Source organism: Choloepus didactylus, chromosome 2, assembly GCF_015220235.1.
Source record: "Choloepus didactylus isolate mChoDid1 chromosome 2, mChoDid1.pri, whole genome shotgun sequence".
NCBI lineage: Eukaryota > Metazoa > Chordata > Mammalia > Pilosa > Megalonychidae > Choloepus > Choloepus didactylus.
The window spans coordinates 220,092,400-220,115,320 of record NC_051308.1 but is presented as its reverse complement, the minus strand read 5'-3'; the positions used below and the strand labels follow the sequence as shown (position 1 = coordinate 220,115,320).

At 44.9% G+C, this 22,921-nt stretch overlaps 1 long non-coding RNA gene across 1 annotated transcript; it reads left to right on the top strand.

Annotated features, from left to right (window-relative positions):
• The first annotated feature begins 10,408 nt into the window (after window positions 1-10,408).
• LOC119521108 lies at window positions 10,409-22,569 on the top strand. The gene is made up of 3 exons (XR_005214309.1): window positions 10,409-10,470; window positions 11,042-11,179; window positions 22,407-22,569. It is a non-coding gene; the product is annotated as an uncharacterized LOC119521108 (long non-coding RNA).
• The last annotated feature ends 352 nt before the right edge of the window (window positions 22,570-22,921 follow it).

Genomic DNA, 22,921 nt, shown 5'->3' with positions numbered 1-22,921 from the left:
AGAACAGAGTTCGTCATCCACTCTGTTACCAAGGCCCTGGTTTTATCCAGATGTGCTATAATACAAAATTAACACAGAGGCCCTGCCCCTTGAGTCTCTTCCTCTGACATGGAGGGGCTGGGGCTGAGCTGGACAGGCTCTTCCGATTGATCATTTCCAAAATCCGTTTTATCTGTTACCCTGGTCTGAGGAGAAGGGTAGAGCATAAAATGCCAGAATCTTTCTTCCCTGTCCCCCACCAATCTAGTCTAGACTGTCACCAAGGCTGGCCGGTTCTGCCTCAGAAACTGCCTTGGACCATTTGGGTTTGGACATGGGTCCCTTACTTAGCAGGAGTCACTTCGGACACGTTCCTTGACCTCCCTATGCTCCAGACTCCTCACTGGAGCTGCCTTTTTGGGTCTGGGAAGTTCGGAGGAGGTGCGGGTCTGAAATGCCCAGCGCACAGTGTGTGCTCCCAGCACACAGTAGGTGCTCAGTGATTGCTAATTAAAGTCAGTTCTCTCCTCCCCCTCTTCATGCCGCTGTCCCCAAGTCCCATCCATGTTTCCATCTCCTGCCTTGTGATGGGCTCTGCCTCCTTCTCTCCTGCCCTGCATGAGGGCTGGGTCCAGGCCACCATCATCCCCACTGGTGACTGTGACGGCTTCTCACCTGGTCCCCTCCCCCGGTCGCTCCCACCAATCCATCCCCACTGGGGTCTCGCCCTAAACGCAGATCCAATCACAGCCTCTGCTACCAGGAAAAAGCCAAAACAGAAAACAACACAACAGATGCAACAAACAAAGGCTTCAGGGTAATACACAGGTGCTAGGTTCAGCATTCAATGCCCTTCCTGAGTCAACTTCCTCTGTTCTTCTGGGCTCATTTCCTGCTGCTTCCCCCAAAGTGCCATATGGGATTGCCCGTCCCCGCTGCCTGGGTTAGACAGGACTCATCTTAACTAAGGTCTATGATGGGCGGGTAGGCTCAGAACACCAGCTGAGTTGGGGCAAACTTAGGAAAGATCTTATAAACCCAGAAAATCAGAACCATGTACCACCTCCTTCCCTCCCTCCATCCCTCCAGCCCTCCATCCATCTGTCCTTCTGTCCCTCCATCCTCCCCTCCCTTCCTCTCTTGGAGGCTCAACATCCTTCATCTTTGTAGAGGGCCCAGCTGTCTCCGGGCCTCCTGTGGACTCTCCGGCCTGCGTCGAGGCTGCCCTTCTCGCTGCTTGGTTGCTGACCCTCCTTTCCTCCAAATCCCTGCTTTGCCTGCCGGGGGATCTGCTGATCCATGGGCTGGCCTCCCAGCACCTCCCATGCTCAAGCTCCTTACATCCACACCCTGGAATAATTCCTGCTTTCCAGAGAGCAGGGAGTTGTTAATCACCACCCGTGCCTTCCTTGTCTTTTTTGAAAGCCTCAGTCTCTGAGAACTTCAATAAAGGAATTAGATCCTGAGTAAAAGAAGGCACTACCTTTCTGACATCACGTTTCCCTGTTCTCAGAGATTATAACCAGCAAGGGAAGATGGAAAAGAGAGAGAGAACAACAAAGAGAGAGAGAACAACAAAGAGAGAGAGAAAAGAGAGAAAACGGCCGTTCGGTGTGTGTGCTGGGGATGGCAGCACAGGACTCGGAGAACACACAGCCAGTCCCTGGGTGACCCCCGGGGAGGGCGGTCGGCGTCCGTGGGTGAGACCAATAAAACCTGCAGAGCTGGATATTTGTTTTTAGACTTCTGATATCTGGGCACATACCGTTCTCTATGCCATTTGGCTATATTAGAAAGTTGATTTGTTCAAAGAAAAGAGAATGTGCTGGCAAGCTCTCCCTGTCCTGGGTACAAATCTGGGTGGGCCATGGGCAGCGGTGTTTCTGCATAAACAGCCCTGGACCCAACTGCTCTGCTGCCAGTTGCAGGCTCTGGTGGCTCCGGGGCTGTAGACATGACTGTGGCCACTGGGCTGGAGGTATGGGGGTCTTTGCAACTTCTTGACTTAATAAATCCTGTCTGTGTGTCTGGCAACCTAATGTGGGGCAGACGCTGGTGTCTGGGCTGCAGGGACAGGTGTGGGTGGACAGGAAGGGCACTCTGGCTGGGTGGCCATGGTCTCTGGATGCCCCTGAGTCTCACCGGCCTGTGGATGGAAAGGAGGCACGACTCCCACAGGCTCTGTGTCCCTCTTACACTTGAGGGAACTGTGATCCCTTCCAAAGCCCCTGGCTGGGAGTCCCTGGGGTGTCTCATATGGGCTCAGAAACCCACCCATCTGCGACGTTCACTGGGTGGAGCCTGCTCTGTTCTCCCTCCAGCTGTCACTGATCTCTACTCGGGAAGCCACTTGGGGTACCCCAGTGGGGATGCCGGTTCCTGTGCTGAGGGGGCTGGGTCCTCATGCTCCCAGAGTGGGGGTGGCCTGTGCTGAAGTGGGGAGAATGCCCCCTCCCAGCTTTGTGACACATTTTGTCCCCCGTATCCTGAGCACTCAGCAAGTGCCAGGCCCTGCTGGCAGTGCCGCTGCCCGGGTAAGGAAGCTCTCCCTGGGGAGGGCACGTCCTGTGGGAGCAGAAGCTTGTGGTCAGGAGTGCTGTGTGGCTGCTCCCCGATCCCAGCTTCTCAGAGGCAGGACCAACCATGCCCGAGTGTGCTGATGGTTCTCATACCTGGACAGGGCACATGCTGGCCTCCTGCCAACATTCAAATTCAGCTGGGTGGACACATCAGGAGACACACATGAAAACAAGTGTTCAATCTGGAGATAATGGCCTCTGTAGAGGATGCTCTATGGTTCAGAAGCAGTAGAGAGAAGGCAATGGTTTATTCTACAGGAATTGGGAGAAGGCAGGGAGGATTTTGCAGAGAATCAGGCCTCTAATTTGGGTTTTGATGGCTGAACAGAAGTTGGCCAAGTGGACAAGGTAGGGAAGATTCATGCAAATAATGGGAGGAAAGGCAGAGGAGTGGGGCTCAGGAGGTCATGGAAGTCGTCATCAGAGTGAAAAGGGGCGAGAAGGTGCCGGAGAGGAGAAAGTGTGAACTGGTGATTTTACAAAGCAGGAGAGTGACGGGTGCAGGGGGTTGAGGGGGCTCCGGGCAGCAGCCGGCCGGTGAGATGGGTGGTCCGGGCGTGCACTGGTGTTTTCCTCAGGTGTGTTCAGCTGCCCAGGTGCAGGCAGGAGGGGCAGAGTCAGATTTAACCAGGGTTGGGGTTTTGTCAGGCAATAATGACGAGGAGAGAGAGAAGGGGACGAGGCTGGGGTGTCTGAGGAAGTGGTTGCAGTGATGGCTCCTGGGTCTTGGCTGCGGGGGAAGGGACGTGGGGGCAGGAAGGGGGAGACAGGAGAGTCCTTGGCTTGAGGTCCTGGTGGGAGGGAAGGATGGGTGGAGTCAGGGTCTTAGGAGGTGGGGGCTGGAGTGTGCATGTGGGGGAGTGTGGACCAGGGGAGAGGGCAGCTGAGGTGGGGAGGGGACCAGGTTCCTGGGGGAGGGGACCAGGTACCTGGGGGAGAGGAGGTCCTGGGCCGGGCACAGGTCATCTCCGGGGAGACTGGAATCTCCAAGAATTAGAACAGAGGCACATCGGAGAGAGGGACAGCGAGGTGGGAGCTAAACTCCGCGAGGAAGAAGCAGGGGTGGCCTGGGGTCTGTGGTGATGGCACCAAGGGGCAGGGCGGGGAGGGGTGTTATCACCTGTCGACTGCAGGCGACTATTTAATCTCTACACGGGAACGCCCCGTGCCCTCGGAGGGCTGAGTGGAGAGGCACACGGTGCCTGGACTTCAGGGCTGGACAGACCTGTGTTTGGGTGCTGACTGTGGGACCTTAGGCTAGTCACTTACCCCTTCAGGCCTTGGTGTTCCTGTCTGTAAGATGGGGATAATCAACACCTCACACATCTGCCGGTGACCCAAACGGGCTCACATCGGGAGGGGCCGTGGAGGGTACTGGTGAAGGGCAGGCCCGGGACCAGGCTGCCTGGGCACATGTCCTCAGTCCACCAAATGCTGAGTATGTGACCCTGGTAAGTTATAAAACCTCTAAGCCTCAGTTTCCTCAACTATGAAGTAGGGATGTTACTAATGCCTGCCTGGTAGGGAAGTTGTGGACATTAAATGAGTGAATCCATAAGGCAATACAAACATGCTAAATGAAATTAGCGTCATTTACAGAAAATGCCCGGTGCTGTCCCAGGCCTGCAGTTTGCTCTCCATCAATGTAGTTTCCTTCTTGTCACCCACTTGGACTCTGATTCCAAACAGTTTGCATGTGGTAACATTTAGTCCTGTATAACAGCCCTTTGAGATGCATCTCCTTATCATTCCTGTTTGACAGATGGGGAGACTGAGGCACGCAGTGATTAAGTGACTTGCCCGTGGCCGTGGAAGTGGTAGGTGTCAGAGTTAGGGTGGTCTGGCTTCAGAGTCCCACGCCAGCTGGGGCAAGACTGAGAATCTGCATTTCTAACAAGTTCCCAGATGACACTGGTGCTGCTAGTCTAGGCACCACACTATGAGAATCACTGGTCTACAGGCTACAGGTGTGCCGGGGAGGGGTCAGGGAGTGATTTTTTGAGTGCCCACCATGTGACTGGGCCTGCCTGCTGTTGCCACAAGGACTGTGCTCGGTGCTTCCCTCTCTCCACCTCAGATCTCTTGTCTGTAAGGTGAGTTTGCTGTGAGGGTGCAGAAAGTTAGTAGACCATGTAAAGAGCTCAGCGGAGAGCTGGACTGCAGGAAGGACACTGCACAGCACTGTTAGCTGTGTTGTCTCCGTGTACCAGGCAGGTGCTGGAGCTCAGAGCAGCCTTATCCCATTTAACCCTCACATCAGCTCTGAGTTCTCAGCTCAGACAGAGGATATTTAATGTTCATGTTTATCCCCAATTCCATCTACCCCCTTTCCCAGGTCTTCTGTGCAAAGGAAGCCTCAGGGAGTGGGCATTTGTGGGGTCCCAGACCTGCAGGCATGGCCGAGAGGAGCTGGTGACCTAGGACCTCTGGAGGAGCTGACAGCCCCAGTTTGGAGGTGATACTGGGAGCTGAAACTGTAGGCAGGAGTAATTAGTCAAGTCCAGTCAAGGACTAATTTTTTATCTGTAGGATTTTTCAGTGACAAAATGGCTTATGCCAGGAGACGCTAAACTTGCATATAATTGTGTCTAAGAGTCTCCCTCTGAGTGCCTCTTTGTTGCTCAGATGTGGCCCTCTCTCTCTCTAGCTAAGCCACCTCAGCAGGTGATCTCACTGCCCTCCCCGCTACATGGGACCCGACTCCCAGGGGTGTAAATCTCCCTGGCAATGCTGGATATGACTCTCGGGGATGAATCTGGACCTGGCATTGTGGGAATAAGAATATCTTCTTGACCAAAAGCAGGATGCAAAATGAGATGAAACAGTTTCAGTGGCTGAGAGATTTCAAATGGAGTTGATAAGTCACTCTTATGCACTCTTATGTAGACCAGTGAGTCTCAAAGTGTGGTGCCTAGAAGTAAATACCTGAAACTATCAAACTCCAATCCAGTAGTCTGGACTCCTGAAGATGATTGTATAACAATATAAATTACAAGGGGTGACAATGTGATTGTGAAAACCTTGTGGGTCACACTCCCTTTATCTAGTGTATGTATGGATAAGTAGAAAAATGGGGACAAAAATGAAATGGAAAATAGGGTGGGATGGGGGGATGGTTTGGGTGTTCTTTTTTACTTTTATTTTTTATTCTTATTCTGATTCTTTCTGATGTAAGGAAAATGTTCTGAAATAGATTGTGGTGATGAATGCATAACTGTATGATCACACTGTGAACAGTTGATTGTATACCATGGATGATTGTATGGTATATGACTATATCTCAATAAAACTGAACTTAAAAAAAAAGAAAAAAATGGCTTATGCCAGCTGATCAAATGCTCAAGAGGTATCCAGGAAAGTCTGTGACTGAGGCTGCAGGAGGGAGGGACAGACCCTAGATCAGGAGGCAGGAGACCCGGGACAGGTGACGCTGTCATGCTGACATGCTGTGTGGCTCTGGGCAGTTTACTAACTGTCTCTGTGCCTCAGTTTCATAGAATATCAGCCCAGAAGGGTCTAAGACATAATCTAGTCCATCTCTATTCTTTATGGATGGGGAAACTGAGCCTGCAGAGGGACTGCAACTTGAAGAAGTTTCTACAGAATCACTATCTGAGCTGATACAAAGCCTATACTTCCTGGGTTACCAAGGAGACTTTGGAACCCCACGAGTAGATCTCAGTCCTGTCGTCTACTCACCAGTTGGATGAACTTGGGACAGTTTCTTGACTCTTTTGAGCCTGAGTTTCTTCATCTCAGGAAGCTGATTCACAGAAAAGCAATTTACCAAATGGTAAGCTTCGCTTTCAGCAGCAATCTCAAAACCCTTATTTTTGCAGACTTAGGTCCTGGCCCTTCACCGTCACTGCCCTGTCCCATCTCTGCCTCTCTAGTGAATCAGCCCTCTGCTTTCTAGACTCAGACCAGGATGAAGGTATCTGTCTGTCCCTGGGCATCCAATGGATCATTGGGCAAATTGGCTTTTGGTGAACAGGTCATTTGATGATTTGACTTATTGCTAAATGGATTTTCAGAAAATCTAATCCAGAATCTCAACTACTTAGGGCTGGTCAAATGATTAAATGAGCTAATGCATGAAAAACACTTAGCATAGGGCTGGTGCGTTTTTTTATTCTTGATGTCATGGTTGTTGCAGAGTGAGAGTGCAGATGTCCTAAACCTGATGCAGGGGACAGGGGAGCCCTGCTTGGCAGAGGGTGAGGGTGGGACCTCAGGAACAGCTGCATCTGATTCCAGGAAGAGGCCCCAGTTAGGGACCAAACCAGAGGCCAGATAACAAAAATGACCAAGCCCAGGCTCTCAGAGCAGCATGGAGCTTGGGGCAGGGACTGTTGGAATCCAGTCCCTCTCTCCACAGTGTTGGTCCCCAAGCCCAGGGAGGGACAGAGCCTGAGGGTGGGAATCAGGTACTCTAGAATCTAAGGAGAGGAGAGCTGGGCATCCAGGCCCTCAGTCCAGGTTCCTATGGCCTTGGCCTCCCCTGGAAGCCCCCTTCTCTATGGACTTTTCTGGCTCCATTGCTCTGAGCTGCAGGATCAGCTCTGCCTGCTCTGAGCTGGTGCTGTCTGCAAACATGGTGAATGCTCCTTGCTTTCAAACAGCTTCCCCAGGGTGGTGGTGCCTGGAATTCTCATTAGCACATCAGTCCCCTTGGGTTCAGCATCACCTTCTCTGGAACCTCCTGGGTAGGGCTGCCTGGACTGACCCCAGCAGTGGCCCTGAGCACCTCTGATGTTCCTGCGTCCTGACCTGGGGCACACATCTGCCCACAGAAATGCACGTTCCAGTTGCATCTCTGGACCCCTGACACTCCCTCTTGCCAAAGTATACAGGTGTTGTTGGGTTTCCAGTCCCCATGGTGCTGAGCACTGGGAGGGCTGGCTTTTCTTTTCCTTCTTCTTGTTGATACAGGCAAGTGCAAGTCTGAAGCTGGATTCCCCACATACTTCACGTTATCTCTGACAAAAAAAAAAATCCCTTCTTGCTTAAGTTGGTCAGTGTAGATTGGTTTTTCTGGCACTTGCAACCAAAGTGTCCCAAACAGTTTTCCGCATTGCTCTGTCTTTGCAGGGAGGAGTGGTGGGCACAGGGGCTGAAGGCCTGCTCTGTGCTGGGCTCGGTGCTTTCTCCCACATGATCACTTCACCCTCCAAACCCTTGGTAGTTATCACCCCCATTCTACAGATGAGGGTGCTGAGGCCGACTCCAGACTGGAAACTGGTCCAGCCACCCTCCTGCGCCCAGTTCTCCTCCCTCCCAGCTCAGTGCTCAGTCCCCCAGAACACTCTGCTGACCTCCCAGGAGAGAATCAGGGCCTCCACATCTGGCTGATTAGCTTGGGAGTTGGAGGTATGAGTGGGTGCATGATTGGGCTGTTGAAATCTGAACATTAGAAAATCAGATTTGAACGCGGAGATTTAAAACAGGCGATAATTACAAAACCTCCTGAGCTGTGTTTTAGTTCCCTGGCTGCTGAAACAGCACCGTACAATAAGTTGGTTTGACAACAGGAATTTTTGGCTCACTGTTTCAGAAACCAGAATGCTTCCTTCTTCTGGGAGTCTATATCTTCTGGCTGGCCAGCAATCTTTGGGGTTCCTTGGCTTTTCCATCACATGACAATGCACATAGAGGAGATGTCTTTCTCTTCTGGGTTCCATTGACTTCCGGCTTCTGGCTGCTCCCCATGGCTTCTCTCTCTGACTTTCCTCCACTTATAAAGACTCCAGTCATAGATTAAGGCCCCTTCTGGTTCAGTTGGCCACGCCTTACTGAAGTAACATCTTGAAGGGATCTGATTCACAATGGATCCACGCTCACCAGAATGCAGACCATGACTAAGAACATGTCTAAACTGGGGTGTGCAATTTAAGCCACCGTGTACTGTTAGACATCTTTTTAGAAAACCAAAGAGTTGTGCTGTCTGCATTTAGAAGAGCATTATCCTTTCTCTTCTCCCTACTCTCAGCTCCTCCCCACCAAGTGATGTTCCACCTCCTCCTCCTCTCTCGTTCCTTCCTTTTCTCCCTGTCCCTCTCCCTCCTCCCTGGACCCACACTTCTCACCTGTCCATTCTGGCCTCCTCCTGGGCAGATGCTGACAGACATCCCCTTCTGCCCCTTCTTGTCCAGCTCTTGACAGCGGAGAGCCCAGAGCCCTGGGGGTTCCAGCTGGGACTCCCTGACCCCCTAAAGTAATTAGGCCAACATTAATGGCTGGTCAAGGACTGGCCTCCAGCGGCTGTGCCCACTCTGCCCACCCCTCCAGCCCCCCACAGCCTCTCCTGCCAGGCAGTGGTGGGGGCGTCTTTCCTGGCTGTCCCTGCACCACTGGTTCCAGGAATGGGGACATTTCAAGATATTTTGTGAGAAGAAGGAAGCTGAAGCTAGATCTGTGTCTGAGCCGAATCCAGTCCTGTCTGTTCCTCCGCCCTGGCTCTCCCCTCTGTGGGGGCTCCCCCTAAGGTTTTATCGCTCATTCACTCATTTCTTCATTCCTGCATTTAGCAGACAAGGTTGAGGACCCACCCGGAGCCAGATCCTGGGAAGGCCCCAGAGTTCAGCCAAGCCCCGCCCTTGGGAAGCTTGGGGTTTAGTAGGACCCCAGAGAAGAACCAGTGGGGTCAGTGGTGCCCAAAGGGATGCAGAGGCACTGTAGGGAGGGGAAGCCGCTGACTCGGCTTGTGGGGAGGGGCAGGAGGAGTTGAGTTGGGGCTTTCCGGTCTGATGGCTTGAGCCAAAAGCTGGCAACTTAATACAAGCATGAGGTTGGGGTAGGGAGGGGGAGGAAGAAAAACTGCCCAGACCCCTGCCCTCTGCATCCCTGCTCCATTCCCCTCCCACCCTCTGCGGTCCAGCCTTCTCCCTCTGCAGTGTGTGTGGTGGACTGGGGCCAAGCTCTCCCTCCCAGTTCTAAACATCAGCAGGGATCTGCCAGAGGCTCTCAGGCCCAGATCCAAACCCGACTGGTCTGGCTTGGGTTTCAGGTGTCCGCCTCTGGAACCAATCAACTAGGGCTGCTGGCCACCCCTGGGGCTCTGGAGGGGGTAACAGTGGACTTGGTGGTGGGCACTGGGGTTAGCGGTGTGGTTGGCAAGCAGGGGTCCTGGGCTGTGCCAAGACATGGCAGTGGTGGGAAAGCTCCGCCGTCATCAGGCCGCTCGGCGCCCTCTGAGGTGGTGTTTGTTTCCATCCTTCTATGAAGAAAGCTCTTTCTCAGAGAGAACATTTTTCTCCTTTACAGCATTCTATATTTTTCTTCTCTATACTTGTCACAGCCTAACGGTTTACTGTCTTTATCTGGTGCCTTGATTACCCCCTGCCTTCCCCACTGGAGTATCAGCCCCACGAGGGCAGGCGGCCCTCCTGTCTTGTTCCCTGTCTGAGTCCTGGTCCCAGAACACTGCCTGGTCCGCAGAAGGTGCTCAATTCATGCATGGGGAATGAGGGAATGAATGAGTGAATAAATGAATGCTAACAGAGGGCAGAAGTCTCAAAACAGAAGGAAGTCAAAACACCTGCTGTAATAGTCTATCCAAGTGGTTGTTATAAATATAACCATCACTAACAATAAAAGTTCACACTTGCACACTCAGTCTGCTTCTGGTCCTGTGCAGAGAGCTGTGCACACATAGTCTTATGTGACCCTCACAATGACCCTCCGAGGAGGTGACAGTGTTGTCACTGTTTTACAGATGGGGGACCGAGACCCACAGGGACAAAATGACCTGTGTGGGGCCATGAAGCTGGTTAAGAATGAAGCCAGGGCTTGAGCCCCAGCCCAATGGACTCCAGTTCCTGCTCAGAGTCACACCCCTGCTGCCCTACTGTGTGCCAGGCCCTGTGCTGGGGACGGATGATGAGGATGACCGTCCTGCCCTGAGAAGCCCATGGTGAGTCAGGGAGACGCAAACAGTGAGTGATGAAAGGTGTTTTATCTGGGTGGTCCTCCTCCTGGACGTCACCTACAGATGGGGAAACTTAGGCCCAAAAGAGGGGCTGGGTCCTCCTGGAAGGAGTGAGTGAGGTAAGTAGGGGCGGGTCAGGGGTTCTGGGTGGGCTTGATGGTGCTTGTGCACCCAGGATGCTGGGGCGAGGGGCTGGGACCCCAGGCTATTGTCCGGGCCCCAAGGCAGGCTTGGACAGGGCACGATGTCACCTGCGTGGGCTCCAGCAGGATTAGCTGGGTGGTGGAGGTGAGTGGAGAAGAAGAGAGGGGAGGAAAAGAGCTACCTCCTCGAATTCTGATGTCATGGCAGGTGGTTGAAAAGAAAAATTCAAAAAGCCGCAGCCACCCCCATAGACAGAGACTCCATCAGGGTGGAGTTTGATCTGTGCTGAAGACCATGAGCTTTTAAAAAATGAAATGCTACGGAGTTGTCACTTTGCAGGAAGAGAGGAGGGTGCTGGGCATGAAAGTCATAGGTGGGGTGCAGGTGGCTTTTGTCTCTTGTCCGTTCCCAGGACTCCTCCCAGCCTTCAGGCTCTAAGATGGGCGCTTCCAGAGAAGAAAGGGACTGGTGGCCCTTTGCTCCTTTGAACTGCCTTTGCCTGCCTGGGGATAAGGCCCAATTGTCCATAGAGCCCCAAGTTCTCCAAAATGTAAGTGCCCAAGAGCAGGGACCTCCTGCGTCCTCTTCACTGCTCACCTCCAGAGCTTCACACAGTGTCCAGCACAGAGTTTGTGCTCAATAAATACTAGGTGAATAAATTAATGTAAAGTCCTTACATTTTCCCCAACAGTTTTGCAAATAGGGAGGACTTCCATTCACTCCATGCTATCCGGGTTCTGGGATTGTGAGCCCCATTTTAAAAATTGCTCCAGGTTTGGAGCAGTTTAATGGCTCATCCAGTACCACACAGGGCCCACCTGGAACTCAGGGCCCCAAGCTCCCAGGGTGTTCTGTGTTCTGTGTCGGGGTGCTGCTCCATGACCTGGGCCAGGGTGTAGACTCTGAAACACAGACAGACACACGATCAATTCTAACTCTGCCTTTCCACAGGTGCTTCATAGCGGGTGACTTGCTTAGTCCCTCTGGGCCTCAGTCTCCTTTTCTGTAAAGTGGGAATGATAATAGCCCTACTTACTAGGGTGGTTGTGAGGGTTCAATGGAAAATGAGTATAGAGCAGGCCTTCCCAACTTTGGCACTACCGACATGGGGCTGATAAGTCCTTATGTGGGGGCCTGTCCTATGCATTGTAGGATGTTTAGCAGCATCTCTGATCCTACTTGTTAGATGCCAGTAGTACCCCCGCAACCAGTTGTGACAACCCAAAATGTCTCTAGACTTTGCCAAATGTGCCGTGGCGGCAATATCGCCCCTGGGTGAGAACCACTGGAGGAGAACACTTAGCACAGAGCTGGGCACTTAGCAAAGCAGTGAAGGACTGTCATTCACTACTATCATTGGGATAGTCCATGGGGGTGTCCTCACCTCCCTGTTGGGTGCAGGTCCCATGGGCATGCACAGGCCTGGCACATAGTAGGTGCTCAGGGTGCAGGACTACAGCACTGCAGGCTCCACTGCCAGGGGTCTGGGGTCTCCTTTCCACAACTGGATCTAGACCCCTGGCCCTTGCCTGACCCTCCTTCTGCCATATGTAACAGCAATGGAACCACATGACTCTCTCTCTCTCTCTCTCCATTATCAACTCCAGTGGTGAAATGACAGGGAGCCAAATTCTCAGAGCTCTTGACTTTGGCTTTTATCCATCTGATTTCATGCAACTGGAGTCCTGGCTGCTGCTCAGTTGGAGAAATGTCAAAACTTTATTAAATCATAGGGCACGAGTGAGAGCGCTTGTCACCCATCTCCTGGCTCCTGAGCCCCCTGCTGGGAAGGACCGTCATGGCCTGTCTCGTTGTGCGTTGCGGTTCTTGCTCATTTCCCTGGTCCTTCATAATCACACCTGTGGAATTTGAAGCAATTTTCTCAGAATGAGAGTTGGAGGAGGCTGGGTGCACTCCTCCAAGAGGGGCAGTGAGCGATGGCCAGAGTGCCAGGCCCAAAGCCCCAAGCCGGCCGTCTAGGGCAGCAGAGCCCAGCATCACCGACTGTTGCAGGCAGCTGGTGGGCTGAGGTTAAGTGCCCCCTTTAAATCTGTATTAGTATATTTAACAGTTATTGAGATATAATTGAGATACCATAGACTGCTCTATTTAAAGTATGCACTTTGATAAATTTGACATAGTTATACACCCATTAAACCATCCCTGGATCAAGATAGTAAATACACCCATCACCCCAAACTCTACTTGTGCCCCTTTTGAATCCCTCCATCCCATCTCTCCCCACTGCCCCCTCTGCTGAGCTGCTTGCTGTCACAATAGATTACATTTCATTTTCTAGAATTCTATATAATTGGAATCATTCAGTATGTGCTCTTTTTGACTGGCTTCTGTCACTCAGCATAATTCTTTTGTGAGTCATGTATGTCACTGTGTTTATCAATAGTTTATTCCTTTTTAAAGCTGAGCGACATTCCTTTGTATGGCTATACCACATTTTGTTTATCCATTCACTCATTCATGGACATTTGAGTTGTTTCCAGTTTTTGGCTACTACAAATAAACCTACTATGAACATTTGTATACCAGCCTTTATGTTGACCTCTGTTTTCTTTTGTTTTGGGCAAATAATAAGGAATGTGATCGTTGGATCATATGGTCCAGGTATGTTTAAGTTTTTAAGATCCTAACATACTGTCTTCTAAAGCAGGATACAGTGGCAGTGTAGAAAAGTTGCAGTTTCTTCACATCCTCACCAATACTTGGTGTGGTTAGACGTTTTAATTTTAGCCATTCTACTAGGTATGTGCTGATACGTGGTTTTAGTTTAATTTTTCCAAACATCTAATGATGTTGAGCATCTTTTCATTTGCTTATTTGCCATCCTTATTTTCTTTTTGATGACATTTCTGTTCAAATCTTTGGCCGTTATTCACTGAGTTGTTTGTTTTCTCATTATTGAGTTTTCAGAGATTTTATATATTTTGAATATGAATCCTTTATTATGCATATGATTTGCAGATATTTTCTTCCAGACTGTGGCTTGTTTCATTAATCTCTTATGAAAAGCAGAAATTTTTAAATTGATGAGATCCAATATAACAATTTCTTTTTTATGCATGTGCTTTTGGCATTGTTTCTATCTAAGAAATATTTGTCTAATCCAAGGTCATAAATATTTTCTTCTATATTTTTTAGAAGTATAGTTTTAAGTTATAAATCTGGGTCTAAGATGAATTTTCAGTTAATTTTTGTATATGGTGCAAGGTATAGATCAAGGTTCATTTTTTTTTTTTTTTGCATATGACATCCAATTGTTCCAGCAAAATTGTTGAAAATATTAGCCTTTTCCTTCTGAATTGCCTTCGCACCTTTGTCAAAACTCAGTTGTCCATATATGTGTGAGTCTATTTCTTGACTCTTCTCTTCCATTGATCTATTTCCCTACCCTTCCATCACCACTACACTCTTTCATTACTGAAGTCTCAAAATCTTGTAGTGGTAGTCTTCCAAATTTCTTCTTTTTTTGGTCATTCAAGGTCCTTATGCATTTCCATATGAATTTTAGAATGTTTGTCAAGTTCTATAAAAAAACCTGTCAGGATTGTGTTTGTGATTGCATTGATTCTATAAATCAATTTGGGAGAATTGACATCTTAGCAACCTAGAGTCTTCCAACCAAAAACATGACGTTTCTCTCCATTTATTTAGGTTGTCTTCAATTTTCTCTCAGCAATGTTTTGTAGTTTTCAAGGTTAAGTTTTAGCAGATTTTTTTTATCCCTAAATATTTCATATTTTAATGCTATGATACATTCATTGTATTGATTTTTTCATTTCAATTGCTGATTTTTCATTCCTAATACATAGAAAAACAGTAAATTTTTGTATATTGTTCTTTTGTCTTGCAATCTTGCTAATCTCATTTATTAGTTCTAGTAGGTTTTTTTTTTGCTTGCTTATTTGTTTTATTTTATTTGAAAGATACAGTATAGTGATTAAAAACATGGACTGTCTGGGGCAAGTTACTTTTTTTTAAATTCAGTTTTATTGAGATATATTCACATACCATACAGTCTTCCATGGTGTACAATCAACTGTTCACAGTACCATCATATAGTTGTGCGTTCATCATCACAATCTATTTTTTTAATTCAGTTTTATTTATTTACATATCATACAGTCATCCTTGTATACAATCAGCTGCTCACAGTGCCATCATATAGTTGTACATTCATCACCCCAATATATTTTTTGAACATTTGCCCTATACCACAAAAAGTAAAAATAAGAATAAAAAATAAAAGTAAAATAGAACACCCAAATCATCCCCCCCCACCCCATTTTTCATTTAGTTTTTTGTCCCCGTTTTTCTACTCATCCATCCATACACTGCATAAAGGGAGTATGATCCACAAGGTTTTCACAATCACACTGTCACCCCTTGTAGGCTACATTGCTATACAATTATTTTCAAGAGTCAAGCTACAAGATTGCAGTTTGATGTTTTCAGGTATTTTCTTCTAGCTGTTCCAATGCATTAAAACCTAAAAATGGTTATCTATATAGTGTGTAAGAATGTCCACCAGAGTGACCTCTCGACTCTATTTGGAATCTCTCAACCATCGAAACTTTGTTTCATTTTGCATCCCCCTTTTGGTCTAGAAGATGTTCTCAATCCCATGACACTGTGTCCAGATTCATCCTCGGGAGCCATATCCTGTGTTGCCAGGGAGATTTACACCCCTGGGAGTCAGATCCCACATAGTGGGGAGGGTTGTAAGTTCACCTGCAGAGTTGGCTTAGCTAGAGAGAGAGAGGCCACATCTGAGCAACAAAGAGGCACCCAGGGGGAGACTCTTAGGCACAGTTATAAGTAGGCTTAGCCTCTCCTTTGCAGTAATGAGCTTCATAAGGGCAAGTCCCAAAATAGAGGGCTCGGCACACCAAACCTTCAGTCCTCAGTGTTTGTGAGAACATCAGCAACAATCCAGGTGAGGAAGCCCAACACCTCCGCATTTCCCCTCGGCTCCTCAGGGGGTCCCTGCATGTATATTTTTATTCTCTGCCCAAATTATTTTGGGATGTGTCGCTATTTCACACTAATCTGTACAAACATACCAGGTCTCACTTCCTATTCAAAGTTCCATGTAATTATGATATTTAACAAACTGTACGAGTTATATTGTTTAGGAAATACAGATCCTGCACCAACTAACCATCTCTTCCCTTGGTCTCACATAGAAGTTGAAGTTTCAAAACACAGTCAGTATCATCTTTTACCCTTTGGCCCTATTTGCCCTAGTCCTAACTAGATCTGCTTCATCCATATGTCTAATTGAAGTCTGAACTCATTTTCAGCTTTTTAAATAGTTGCTGTATGTGCTAATGCTGACATTCGTATCTGCTGAGTTCTAGCTCTTAGTTTCAGGTGTCACACAGGTATCCAGAGTTCCAGGGATCGATCAGGTTATACACAAAGGGATCAGCATCTCGGAATCTGGAGACAGCCATTATGATTCCGGAATGGATGTGACTGCTGTAAGAGCTTACAATCTAGGGACCACTACAATAAGCATTCCCCTGTTAGGCTGTGCTCTAAGATTCAGTTCCGAGTTAACACATTGTAGTTAGTCCATATTGGTGAGGCATTATAGTGTTTGCCTTTGTTTCTGGCATAGTTCACGCAAAATGTTGTCTACAGGATCCATTCACCTTGTTGCATGTCTCACAGCTTCACTCCTTCTCACAGTTGTTCAGTATTCTATTGTATGCACACAGAACAATTCATCATTCTGTTTCTCAATTGATGTACCCTTAGGCCACCTCCACACATTGCAAATAATGCATACTGTCTCCATAAACACCAGTGTACAAAATGTCCACTCATGTCCCTGCTCTCAGATCCTCCAAGTAAATGCCTCCTAATGAGGTTGCAGGACCTTATGGCACCCACATACTTAGCTTCTTGTGGAACTACTACACTGTCTTCCAGGAAGGCTACACCATTCTGGCTCCTAACCAACGGTAAATATGTATATCCCTCTCTCCCTGTTTTCTCCAGCACTTTTATCCCTGTTTATATTTTCCCTACAATTTTATAGAGCTATATTCACATACCATATAATTATCCACAGTGTACAATCAGTTGTTCATGGTATCATCATATAGTCGTGCATTTATCACCACAGTCAGCACTTGGACATATTGATTACTACAAAAAAGTTTTTTTTTAACGAATAATAAAATGATAATAAAAAGAAAAACAAAATATCATGCAATACAATGTAATAGAAGGGTCAGACAACAACATCACTACCAACAATCCCATATCCTTCCCTTATATCCCCCTCTCACACACATTTAGCTTTGGTGTATTGCAGTTCCAGTAGTTTTTTGTGTGGATTCCATCAGATTTTCTACATAAGATGATCATGATGTCTGTGAATAAAGATAGCTTTACTTTTTTCTTTCTAACCTTTTTTTTTACTTTTTGTGCATGTTAGAACCTCCAGTAAAAATTCATATAGAAGTGGTGAGAGCAGACATCTCTAAATATCACTGAGTATAATGTTAGTTGTAGGTGTTTTATAGATGCTCTTTAGCAGGTTGAGGAAGTTCCCTTCTGTTCTAGTTTGCTGATTGTTTTTGTGACGAAATGGTATTAGATTTTGTCAAAAATAATTTGCATCTATTGTGATAATTATATGCTTTTTTGTTTTCAGTTTCTTAATTTGGTGTTTTACATTGACTAATTTTCCAGTATAAAACTAACCTTGCATTTCTGGGATAAACCCTACTAAATCATGATGTATTATCCTTTTATTGTGTTTATTGTTTTGGATTTGATTTACTAGAATTTTTGTTATGAAATTACTTTTCTTGTAAAGTTTTTGTCTGGCTTTGTTATCAGGGCAATGCTGACTTTATCAATGAGTTGGGAAGCATTTTCTCCTTTTCTGTTTTCTGGAAGAGTTTGTGTTTCATTGGTATTATTTCTTCCTTAAATGATTGTTAATACATTTAACTGAAGCCATCTGGAATATGGCCAGAGTTTTTTTGTGGGAAGGTTTTTGAACTAGAAATTAATATTTTAATAGCTATAAGGCTATTTAGGATGCCTCTTTCTTCTTGACTGAGCTTTGGTAGTTTGTGTCATTCAAGAAGTTTGCTTATTTCATCTAATTTGTCCCATTTATTGACATAAAGTTGTTGATAATATCCCCCTCATTATTCTTCTCATATCTTCTGAATCCGTATTTTGTTACCTTTCTCAATTTGATATTAGTAATTTTTCCTTTTTTTTTCCCCTGGACAGTCTGCCTAGATGTTAATTGATTTTATTGCTTTTCAAAGTACCAGATTGTGGTTTCATTGATTTCCTTTATTGATTTTCTGATTTCTATTTTGTAGAATTCTGCTCTGACCTTTAGTTTTTGCTTTCTTCTGCTAAGTTTGGTAGATACTGAAGTTGTCAATTTGCAGTTTTTCTTCTTTTCAAATATAGACATTTAGTGCTGTAAATTTCCTCCCATGTATTGTGTGACATCCCGCAAATTTTGACATGTTATATTTTCATTTTCATTCATTTCAAACTACTTTTTAATTTCCCTTTTGCTTCCTTTTTGACTCCATGTTTTATTTAAAAACGTATTATTTAATTTCCAAGTATTTGGGGATTTTTTCCCCCAGATATCTTTGTGTTATTGATTTCTATTTTTATGGAGGCTAGAGAACATAATTTGTAGATATTGAGCCCTTTAACTTTAATTGAGGCTGTTTTACGGCCTAGGATATGGTCTATATTGGAAAATGTTCTGTGTCCTCTTGAAAAGAATGTACAATCTGCTGGTGTTGGTTGTAATATCAGTTTAGGTCAAGTTGGTTAATCATGCTGTTCATGTCCTCTACATACTTAGGATTTTCTAACTACTTACTGTGTCAATAATTGAGAGATGGTTATTGAAATCTCTGATTACAATTGTGCATTTTCATATCCAATGAGTGGGATATCTGGGTCATAGGGTAACTGTGTTAGCTTTATATTCCAGCGGAGTTGATACTATTTTGCATTCCCAACAGTAATGTGTGAAATTTCTAGTAGATCTGTTTCCTCATTAGGATTAGCTTTCTGAGTATTTTTATTTTAGCCATTCTATAGGTGTGTAGAGTTATCTCACTGTGGTTTTAATTTGGGTTTCCCTGATAGCTAAGATTTTGAACATCCTTTCATATACTTATTTGGCATCTGTATAACCTCTTTGGTAAAATGTGTCTTCATGTCTGTGCAGAAAAGAGTTAACTTAGTAGGCCTGGGTTGTCTAAACTGTACATATCAAAGGTCTTCAAGACTGACCCTTGCCTGGCTCCTGGGACATAAGCTCTGAGCCCTTGTAGTATTCTGCCTAATAAAAGTGTCTTTGTATGCCAGAGACTTTGGGCTAAGCTGTGTAAATTTCACTTCTGGGGGTGGAGGGTATGGAGACTGAGGGACTAAGGTCAGTTGTATGGGCTTCATGCCCATGGGGTTGATCCCCATTAAATAAAAACCCTGGCCGCCAACACTTCGTACGAGTTGTCACACTTCACTGCTGGGAGAATAAGTGCATCTGTGTGACTCGGCTAGGAGAGGGCCACTAGGAGCTTGCGTCTGGTCTCTCTTGGACTCTGCCCTATGCACCTGTCCGTTTTCTGATTTTAATCTTTCTTCTTTCACTGCAATAAACTATAAGTTAAGTAAAACAGCTTTTCTGAGTCCAGTGAGTCCTGTTAGCAAATCATACAGCCTGAGGGTGCTGTTGGATACCCTCACACAATGTCTTTTGCCCATTTTCTAATTGGATTGCTTGTTTATTTTAATGTTGAGTTTTGAGAGTTCTTTATATAGTCTAGACATGAATCCTTTGTTGCATATGTGGTTTGCAAATATTTTTTCCCACTCTGTAGCTTGTTTTTTTATTCCCTTACAGTATTTCATAGATCAATAGCTTTTAATTTTGATGAAGTCTTGATTTATCATTTTTTTCCTTTTATGGGTCATGCTTTTGGTAGCAAATCTAAGAATTATTTGCCTAGCCCTAGAACATAAGATTTTCTCCCATGCTGTTTTCTAAGAATTTTATAGTTTTATGTTTTATATTTAAGTTCGTGATCCATTTTGAGTTAATTTTCATATAAGGATTTCTTTTTTCCTTGCCTGTGGATATCCAGTTGTTTTTGCACCACTTGTTGAAAGATCTGTCTTTCCTTCATTGAGTTGCTTTTGTGCTCTTGTCAAAAATCAGTTGGGTATATTTTCGTGGATTTATTTATGGTTTCTTTGTTCTGTTCCATTAATCAACGTGTCTATACCTCCACCGATATCTTTGCCCATTTTCAAATTAGATTGTTTGATTTCTTATTGTTGAGTTTGAGAGTTCCTTATACATTCTGGATACAAATCATTTGTTGGATATGTCATTTGCAAGTATTTTCTCCCCCCAACTTCTGTAGCTTTCCTCTTCATTGTCTTAGTGGTATCTTCTGCAGAGCAAAAGTTTTTAATTTTGATGACTTTCAATCTAACAATTATTACTTTTATGAATTGTGCTTTTGGTATCATTTGTAATAGCTCTTCATCTAACCCCATGTTGTCAATATTTTGTCCTAAAAGTTTTTAGTTTTACATGTTTTATTTTTATATCTGATCTCTTTTGAGTTCATCTTTATGTGACATGTGAATTCTAAGTCAAGTTCATTTTGGAGGGTGTATGGATGATCAATTGTTACAATACCATTTGTTGAAAAGACTATCCTTTCACTTGCTTTTGTATCTTTGTCAAAGATCAAATGGCTGTATTTGTGAGTCTATTTCTAGACTATTTATTCTGTTTCATCGATTTATTTGTTTATCTCTTTAACAGTATCATATTATCTTGATTACTGGAGATTTATAGTAAGTCTTAAAATCAAGGTGTGTGATTCCTCCAACTTTGATTTTTTTTTCACAGTTGTTTATTCTAGTTCATTTTCCCTTTCATACACATTTTAGAATCTATATCTACAAAACATTCAGCATGACTTTTTATTGGTATTTTTCTAAATCTATAGATCACTTTGGGGCATACTGACCTCTTCCAATGCATGGGCATGGTATGTCCTTATATTTATTTACATCCTTTGAAATTTCTTTCAATAGCATTTTGTAGTTTTCTCCAGGAAGCAGATATTGCATGTTTTGTTAGGTTTTATACCTAAATATTTCATTTTTCTTGAAGCTATTGCAAATGGCACTGTTATGAAACACATTTTCACTGAATAGTGAAAGTTTGTGTCTGTTTCAATGATCTTTTAAAGAAATTTAAATAATTTGAAAAAAAAACTTAAATTTTTGGTGCTCTTAATTCCTTTGTGAAGATCCATATTTCCATTTGGTTTTATTTTTCTTCTGCCTAAGGGTTTTGCTTTAACATTTCAGAGTTATATGTTCACGGGTTTTTTTGCCCTTTCAATACTTTAAGGATGTTGTTTCACTGTCTTGCTTTCCCGGTGCAGGAAGAGAAATCTGCTGTTGTCATCTTTGTTCCTTTGTATTTGAGGTTTCTTTTTTCCTCTGGTGGTTTTTATATTTTCTCTTAATCACTAAATCTCTAAATCAAGTTTTGTGGGTATGATGTGACCTGTCATAGTTATTTTCCTGTTTCTTGTGCTGAGATTTGTTGAACTTCTTGGATCTCGGGATTGAAAGTTTTCTGTCTTTATTTCTTCAAGTATTTTTTCTACTCCCATTTTATTTTCTCTTCTTTCCTTGAGAGACTTCAATTACACATACATCAGCTTGCTTAAAGTTGTCTCACAGCTTAAGGGTGCTCATTTCCTTTTTTTAAATATTATTTTTTCGTTCTGTGTTCCGTTTTGTGTAGCTTCTATTGCTATGCCTTCCAAGTTTACTAATCTTCTCTTCTGCAATTTTAATATGCTATTAATGCCATCCAGTGTACTTTTAATCTCAGATATTGTAGTTTTCATTTCTTTTTTATGTTGTGTATGTCTCTACTTAACTTTTTGAACATATTGAAAAAGGGATAATAACAGGTTAATGTCCTCGTCTGCAAATTCCAACATCTCTATCAGTTATGCGTTGGTTTTAATTGACTGATTTTTATTCTCATTATGGGTCGTATTTTCCTGCTTTGGATACCTGATAATCTTTAACTGGATTCCAGACATTTATCAGTTTTTCCTTTATGGATGCTGGATATTTTTCCATTCCTGTAAATAGTCTTGAGCTTTGTTCTAGGACACTGTTAAGTCACCTGGAAGCAGTTTTATCCTTCTGGGTCATGGTTTTAAGCATTGTTAGGTGGGACAAGAGCAGTGGATACTCCAGGGATAATTTTCCCCACTACAGTGGCAAGATTCTTGTGAGCACTTTACCCAATGCTCCATGAAAATTTGGGATATTTTCCAGTCTGATTGGTGGGAATAGGTACTGTTCCCAGCCCAGTGTGGGCACTGGACACTGTTCCCACAGTCCTTTCAAATGGTTCCTTCCCCAGTCCCAAACAATTTCTTTACACATATATACCAATTAATACTCAACTCCATACTCAAGTAGGGCCTTCTGCAGATTTCTGGAGTTCTCTCTCTGTGCAGCGCTCTCCTCTACGTTACTCTGTCCTTTGAACTTCGGTTGCTCTCAGCTTAGAGCTGGAGAATTTTAGGACACACTTCATTTGTTTTCTGTCTTTCAGGGATTACTGTTCTTCATTGCCTGAAGATAGGTGTCTTGAAAATTATTGTTTCATATATTTTCTTTGTTCACATTTTTGCTTCTTTCAGGAGGGAGAGTCAATCCAGTTCATATTATCCATCTTGGCTGGAAACAGAAATCGGGCATGTGGTTTTTCCTGCAGACATCAAAGGGCAGAGCAGACACCTCTGTCTGTCCCTTTCAGGACTGGACAAGGGAATCATCTCAAATCTCCACTTAGTCTCCAGCCCTGAGACCTGAGTTTATCTTGTGAGATTAATGCAGCGTCGAGAACCATTCCTGCAAGTCCATGTCAGCCTGTGGCCAGTCACAGGAATGCAATTCTTTATGAATAATCTCATATCTCCTCAAGTTTCAGATTCTGTGGATTTAAAGATCCACCACTGATTCAGTAATAGTTTTTGCAGAAAAGGAATCATGAGTATATTAAATGTACTCCTCCATCATAAAACATGTTCTGCTTTTTTAGAAATACTAAAGTATGGGGGAAAAAGTGTCAAGGAAATGCAGAATAAATAGTTAATACGTATGGAATGTCCAGTACATTCCAGACCCTGGTTCAGGATTTTCCAGGCATTGTCTC